The sequence below is a fragment of the Sus scrofa genome, chromosome 2, assembly GCF_054392235.1.
Source record: "Sus scrofa isolate SSC_HxYL_T2T_F1_AM1 chromosome 2, Sscrofa_HxYL_maternal_Yorkshire_Landrace_v2.0, whole genome shotgun sequence".
Classification (NCBI taxonomy): domain Eukaryota; kingdom Metazoa; phylum Chordata; class Mammalia; order Artiodactyla; family Suidae; genus Sus; species Sus scrofa.
The window spans coordinates 52,942,961-52,950,805 of NC_139384.1; positions in this window are offsets into that span (position 1 = coordinate 52,942,961).

The window sequence follows — 7,845 nt, forward strand, 5'->3', positions numbered from 1 at the left end:
GTTTTGTGTCCTCCATCCCCTCTTTTTTTTAGTGTCACGACCATGGTATGCTGAAGTTCCTGGGCCAGGTATCGAACCTGAATCACAGCAGCAACTCAAGCCACAGCAAAGACAACACCGGATCCTTAACCTGCTGCAACATCAGGGAACTCCCATCCTCTTTTTTAAGAATTTATTTCCTAAACTCCAGTATGGCCTCAGTAGCTCCAGTCTCTGTGTTCAGATAGGAAATCTAAGGAAATGAATACAACCTTGGAGACACAGGAGACCAGATTCGCTTTCATTAAACTCAAAGCTTCTTGGAACTTCAGGCCTCAAGAAGTGGGAGGGCACACTTTACTGAAGCCCAATCCCCCATAGTGAAGGCAGGAAGAGAAAAATAAACCAGAAATCAAATAAATAAATAAATAAGCAAACCAGAAGGACTTTTCTCTAGAGAGCCTTAGGTTGGCCAGGTCAACAAATAATGCAAGGACAAACCTTCCTGAAATTATTTCTCACCCCACCCCCCACCATGAAAAAAAGGTAGGGCTGACTTACCTATGACTGTAGCAAAAGGGTAAAGTTCTCCCAAGCTTTTAAGAGTTTAGCCTAGGGATTAGCACAATTCTGGGGAATGCTTTATGTTTTAGGCTCATTCAGTTATTCCACAGTCATTTATTGTGTACTTTCTATTTTCTGGGTGCCAAGTTAGAAGTATTAAAATGTTGCATAGATGACTAGGACTCAGACGCTGCTCTCTAGCTGCTCAGGTTGCAATAGTGGAGATAAAGCATGAACTTGATGACTGTAATAAAATAAAGTGCTACATGCCACAAGAGAGATATAACCAAAGAATAATCATCATTTGTATTTGAATGGGACTTTCTGAAGTCACTTTCCCTATATCATTTGATTGTTAGCACATTTGTGGTGGACATCTGCTGTTATCATCAGCATCATTTCCCTCTTCTGATAAGTGTATCCTAACTTCTCATTGAAGAACCTCCACCCACCCACTCCGATCCCATGTGCTGTCAGGGCTGCACCCCAGGGTCTGCAGTAGAATAGTTTCCTGGGCTCTAGCCAATCCAAGCATCAATTTCTCCTGGCCGTAGTGACCACCTCAGGGATGGAAACATGACCTGCTGAAAGCAATGAGAATTTAGTTGGGACTTCTGAGAAAGAGATTCTCAAGTTTGTTTGCTGGATTTGATACACAAAGACTATGAGTCCTGGGATTCCTGCCAGTCATCATGCCACTCTTTGAACCTGAGCTGAAGCACAACAGAGCAAAAGGCAGAGCTGAAAGGAGAAGAGATATAGAGTCTTGATTATACGTTGTTGTATTCATTTATTTATTTTTATCTTTTTAGGGCTGCACCCACAGCATATGTAAGTTCTGAGGCTAAGGGTTAAATCAGAGCTGCAGCTGACAGCCTCCACCATAGCCACAGCAATGCCAGATCTGAGCCGCATCTGTGACCTACACCACAGCTTGAGGCACTGCCAGATCCTTAACCCACTGAGCAAGGCCAGGGATCAACCCACATCCTCATGGATACTAGTTGGGTTCATTACTGTTGGGCCACAACAGAAACTCCTTGATTATATCATTTAAGCTTTGACTTCGCCCATGCCTGAAGCCATCTCTGCCGCTAGACTTTTCACCTATATGACCCAATAAATGCCATCTGATAATAGGAGCCAATTTGGATTGGGTTTTTCTGTCACTCAAAAACAAAGGAGTCCTGGAGTTCCCTGCTGGCTAAGTAGATTAAGGATCCAGCATTGTCACTGGTGTGAGGTGGGTTTGATCCCTGACCTGGGAACTTCCACATGCTACAGATGCCAAGAAAAAAAAAAAAAAGGCAAAAGAGTCATAAAAGAAACTTTAGCTCCATGGGGTAGATATTTCCATCTCTGTTTTATATAAGCAAAATTGAGGCTCAGAAAGGTAAAAAGAGAGCTAAGGAGTAGCAGAACCAGGTTCTGATATCAATTCAGTCCTTTATACCACAGATGCCTCCCTTAGTGACAGAAATCCAGAGGAAGGACAGATAACTTTAGGCTAAAGATTAGCCAGTTCTTTGTAGGAGTACCACTTGAGCTAGACTTTGAAAGACAGGTCAGGCCCTGAATAGCCAAAGCAATCCTGAGGAAAAAAACAGAGCTAGAGGAATCAGGCTCCCGCCCTGACTTTAGATCATACTACAAAGCTACAGTCATCAAAACACTATGATACTGGCACAAATACAGAAATGAAAGACCAATGGAAAAGGATAGAAAGCCCAGAGATAAACCCAGGCACCTATGGTTAATTAATCCATAACAAAGGAGACAAAAATATGCAATGGAAAAAAAAGACAGTCTCTTCAATAAGTGGTGCTGGGAAAACTGGACAGCTACATGTAAAAGAATGAAATTAGAATATTCTCTAAGAGTCCCCATTAGTTAAGAACCCAACTAGTATCCATGAGGATGCAGATTCAATCCTTGGCCTTGTTCAGTGGGTTAAGGATCTGGCATGGCTACAAGCTATGGGATAGGTCACGAATGTGGCTCAGATCTGGGTGGCTGTGGCATAGGCTGTCAGCTGAAGCTCCAATTTGACCCCTAGCCTGGGAAATTCCATATGCTGCAGGTTCATCCCTAAAAAGAAGGGTGGGGGTGGGGGTGGGGAGGGAACATTTTCTAAGACCATGTACACAAATAAACTCAAAATGGATTGAAAACCCAAATGTAAGGCCAGATACTGTAAAACTCTTGGAGGAAAACATAGGCAGAACACTCTCTGATATAAAGAGCAGCAATATCTTTTTGGATCCACCTCCTAGAGTAATAAAAATAAAAACAAAAATAAGAAAATAGGACCTAATTAAACTTAAAAGCTTTTGAACAGCAAAGGAAACCATAAACATGGGATAGAACATGATGAAAGATGAAAGAATGTATATGTATGTATGACTGGGTCACTTTGCTGTACCGCAGAAATTGGCACAATATTGTAAATCAACTATAGCTCAATAAAATTTTTTTTAAAGAAATAAAAAAGGATAACAGGAAACAGAGTTAGGAATGTATTTAGGATCAGAATGTTTGAGGAATAATCTGTAAAAATATTGAATTACTATGCTAAACACCCAAAACTGGAGCTCCCATAGAGGCTCAGCAGTAACGAACCTGACTAGTATCCATGAGGATGTGAGTTTTTTTTTTTTTTTTTTTTTTTTTTTTTTTGTCTTTTTGCTATTTCTTGGGCCGCTCCTGCGGCATATGGAGGTTCCCAGGCTGGGGGTCTAATCGGAGCTGTAGCTGCCAGCCTACGCCAGAGCCACAGCAACGCAGGATCCGAGCCGCGTCTGCAACCTACACCACAGCTCACGGCAATGCTGGATCGTTAACCCACTGAGCAAGGGCAGGGACCGAACCCGCAACCTCATGGTTCCTAGTCGGATTCGTTAACCACTGCGCCACGACAGGAACTCCAGGATGTGAGTTTGATCCCTGGCCTAGCTAAGTGGGTTAAGGATCTGGCATTGCTATGAGCTGTGGTGTAGGTTGCAGATGTGGCTTGGATCTGGCTTTGCTGTGACTGTGGTGTATCTCTGTATCTCTGATTTGACCCCTAGCCTGGGAACTTCCACAAGCCTTGGGTTCAGCCCTAAAAAGAAGAAAAACAAAAACAAAAAACACCTGAAACTAACATAATATTGTTAATCAACTATACTTCAATTTTTAAAGAAAGACTGGGGAACTTGAACTTATCCTAAAGGTCAGAAATTCCCAAACCCCACTGTACTAAACATTGGCTTCAATTGACTGAAGGTCAATTTGGGCCAACTTAGTGGTACCAGATCTTGGAGATGAGGTTTATTTATTTTTTTTTAATTTATTTATTTATTTATTTATTTTGTCTTTTTGCCAATTCTTGGGCCACTCCCGCAGCATATGGGAGGTTCCCAGGCTAGGGGTCTAATCAGAGCTGTAGCCGCCGGCCTACGCCAGAGCCACAGCAACACAGGATCCGAGCCGCATCTGTGACCTACACCACAGCTCACGGCAATGCCAGATCCTTAACCCACTGAGCAAGGCCAGGGATTGAACCCACAACCTCATGGTTCCTAGTTGGATTCGTTAACCACTGCGCCACGACGGGAACTCCCCCGGAGATGAGGTTTATTGACACAGGTAAGTCAACCCAAAAGAACCCAGTGAGGAGTTCCCACTGTGGTGCAGTAGGTTAAAGATCCAGATTATCTTGGTGCAGGCACCGCTTTGATCCCCAGCCTGGCACAGTGGGTTAAAGTATCCAGCACCACTGCTGCTGTGGTGTAGGTCACAGCTCCAGCTTGGATTAGATCCCTGGCCCAGGTATTTCCATATGCTGCAGATGCAGCTGAAAAAGAAAAAAAAGAAAAAGAACTAGTGAGGAGAAAGAGTTAAATTCTTGGCTTTGAGTTCCAAAACAGTGTCTTGAGACCAAGACAAGCTGACAGAACTGAGGCAGGACTCACTGTTTACACAAAGAAAAATGCAGGATCATTTTTTCTCAAGATGCACCTGAGAGTGAGAGCAAGAAAGGGGAATTCCCAGATGCTAGAAGTGAAAAGGGAACCCAAAGTTAACATGGTAAATAGAATGTAAAGTTGAGGCAGGACATGTCTTAGAGATCAAGGACAGGATTTTTTTTAATTTTTTTAATTTTTTTGGGTCTTTTCAGAGCCATACCCACAGCAAATGGAAGTTCCCAGGCTAGGGGGTGATTCAGAGCTATAGCTGCTGGCCACAGCCACAGCCACAGTCACGCCAGATCTGAGCTGTGTCTGCAACCTACACCACAGCTCCCAGCAATGCTGGATCCTTAACCCACTAAGTGAGGCCAGGGATCAAACCTGTATCCCCATGGATACTACTCAGGTTCATTGCCTCTGAGACATGTCGAGAACTCCAAAGATGGGATTTTAATGTTGTTGTGACAACAGAAAATGAGGCCTTAAGTCCTGACAAGAGCTGGAATTGGAATAAAGGTCTTACCTACTCTCCACAGGAAGACAGAACAACTCTGCTTACCAGCCTGGGGAAGGAGCAAGAAAGTCTGCCACTGGCAGAAAAAAAAGAAGAATCATTGATGATAAACTGAAACCCCAAGCTTGTCCTTGGTGTGGGACCTGAATTCACACTATCCATCAGGTGTGGGTCACAAAATATTGATCAAAATATAAATAAATTCATACCTAGACATCATGGTAAATTGGAAAACGTCAAACATAAGAAAAAAAAAAAAAACTGGAGTTCCCCCATGGCTCAGCAGGTTAAGGATCCAGCATTGTCACTCCTGTGGCTCTGGTTATAGCTGTGGTGCAAGTGTAAGAGTTCGATTCTTGGCCTGTTAACTTCCACATGCCAGAGATGTGGCCAAAACAAAACAAAAATCTTAGGAGTTCCCATAGTGGCTCAGTGGTTAATGAAACCAACCAGCATTCATGAGATTTCGTGTTCAATCCCTGGCCTCACTCAGTGTGTTAAGGATCCCACGCTGCTGTGGCTGTGGCTCTGGCTCTAGCACAGGCCAGCGGCTACAGCTCTGATTGAACTCCTAGCTGGGACCCTCCATGTACCTCAGGTGCAGCTCTAAAAAAAGACAAAATGACAAAAAACAAAGCAAAAACAAACGAAGCAAAAATCTTAAAAGCAACCTATGGAAAAAGAGAGACTACTTACAAAAGATGAACAGGCTTTAGCAAGCCATCATCAACAGCAATAAATGCTGGAAGACAAAAGTATCTTAAAACTGTGGATCTTCTGAGCTACAAAGGACAATGAAAAAGGGAATTGGTAGAATGCTGGGTAGCCAAGAGAGGGTTTTGAAAAAAGAGCAGGCAGTTGTGTCAAAAGCTGCCAAAGAGCCAAGTATGATTAGGACAGAGAAACATCCACTGGATGTGGCAACCTGGACATCATCAGGGGCTTTGACTTTGTGGTTTTAGTAGAGGTGTGGGGGACAGAAAGCAGGTGTGAGGAGACTGATGTCAATACAAGGAAGTGAGTGTTTATCTCCAAAAACCCCTTCACTTCAACCATACAGCCAGCCATGACATTTAAAATATAAAAATGATTCTTTAAAAAGATATAGCTGGGAGTTCCCATCGTGGCTCAGCAGTAAACGAATCCAACAGTATCCATGAGGATATGGGTTTGATCCCTGGCCTCGCTCAGTGGGTTAGTAATCTGGCGCTGCCATGAGCTGTGGTGTAGGTTCCAGATGCAGCTCGGATCCCAAGTTGTTGTGGCTGTGGCAGAGGCTGGTGGCTGTAGCTCCGATTCGACCCCTAGCCTGGGAACTTCCATATGCTGCAGGTGCGATCCTGAAAAAAAAAAACAAAAAAAAAACGGTATAGCTGGACTCTTACATATTTTCATGAGCCAGAAATGAAACAGAAACACAGTAAGATCAGTGGGGCCAGTGTCTCGGGCGTGTGGGCTCCAAGTCTGGAAGCTAGACCTTGGTAGCTGAGTGAGCATCTAGCTCCTTATAGGCATAAAGTGCTCACCTCAGTGTGGGAGACTGAAACTCACAGCTTGCTCTCAGAGGCTGATGCAGGCTCCACTGCTTGTGAGAAGAAGCTGAAGAAAACAGCTGTCAATCTGTGGATTCTTAATTAGAACCTGAGGAGATGAGGACACCTTGCTACCAGGTATTGGCAAGTTGTCTACTGGTCCACGACTAGATACGCCATATTCCTTATATGTGGAGATGGAGGACTGTAATCCACAGCCCTGACTCTTGGGTGAGATCCAGAGAGCCAGAGAGTAGCATACAGAGAAGGAATGAGAGAAAGTAGAAGAGAAATCAAACAAAAATCTTTTCTGAATGGATGCATCTTTATGTATAACTGAATCACTCTGTTGTACAGCCGAAATTACTACAACGTTGTGTATCAACTATACTTCAATAAAACTTAAAAAAAAATTTTTTTTTTCTCACTCAAAAAGGTCTTGCAGGAGTTCTCGCTGTGGCACAATGGGTAAAGAACTGGAGTGGCTTGGGTAGTTACAGAGGCTCAGGTTTGATCCCCAGTCAGGCACAGTGGGTTAAAGGAATTGGCACCGCAGCAGCTACTGTGGCTCAGATGCAGTCCCTGGCCTAGGAACTTCCATACGCCTGAGTGTGGTCATTAAGAAACAAAACAAAACAAAAACAAACAAACAAGAAACAGTGGGGGCGGGGGGGGGGGGAGCTTGCAAACCGTAATGCCAAACCATATGAAAGAACCTACTCTGTGAGAAAGATGGCTTTTGAAATTAACAATCAGATCAGAAATTTTCTCAAATTTCCACTGGAAATTCGTAAAAGAATATAGAAAGACTTTAAAATAGGATGTTGAAAATGTTCATAGATGAATGCACACCTCCCATTTCAAAAGGAAATTAGTAAGCAAAAATAGAGTGACACAAAACAATAACCAAGTAGAAATCCTTGAAATGAAAAATACCCTAATTGAAATCTAAAAGGCTGTAACAGAAGAAACTTCAGAATGAAAACGCTCAAAGAGTAAATTAGAATTGGAAGAGAGAACTCAGGAGCTCACAATAGAGCCTGGGATAAACAGAAAGAAACAGTAGTTAAAACATGGAGAACAGATTAAAAAGTTTATATAATAGGTGTTCCTGAGAAAGAAATGGCAGGAAAGAAATGGCAGAAAAAGCAATATATGAAAAGTGTTGGGGAGTTCCCGTCGTGGCTTAGCAGAAACAAATCCGACTAGGAACCATGAGGTTGTGGGTTCGATCCCTGGCCTCGCTCAGTGGGTTAAGGATCCAGCATTGACGTGAGCTGTGGTGTAGGTCGCAGACATGGTTCCG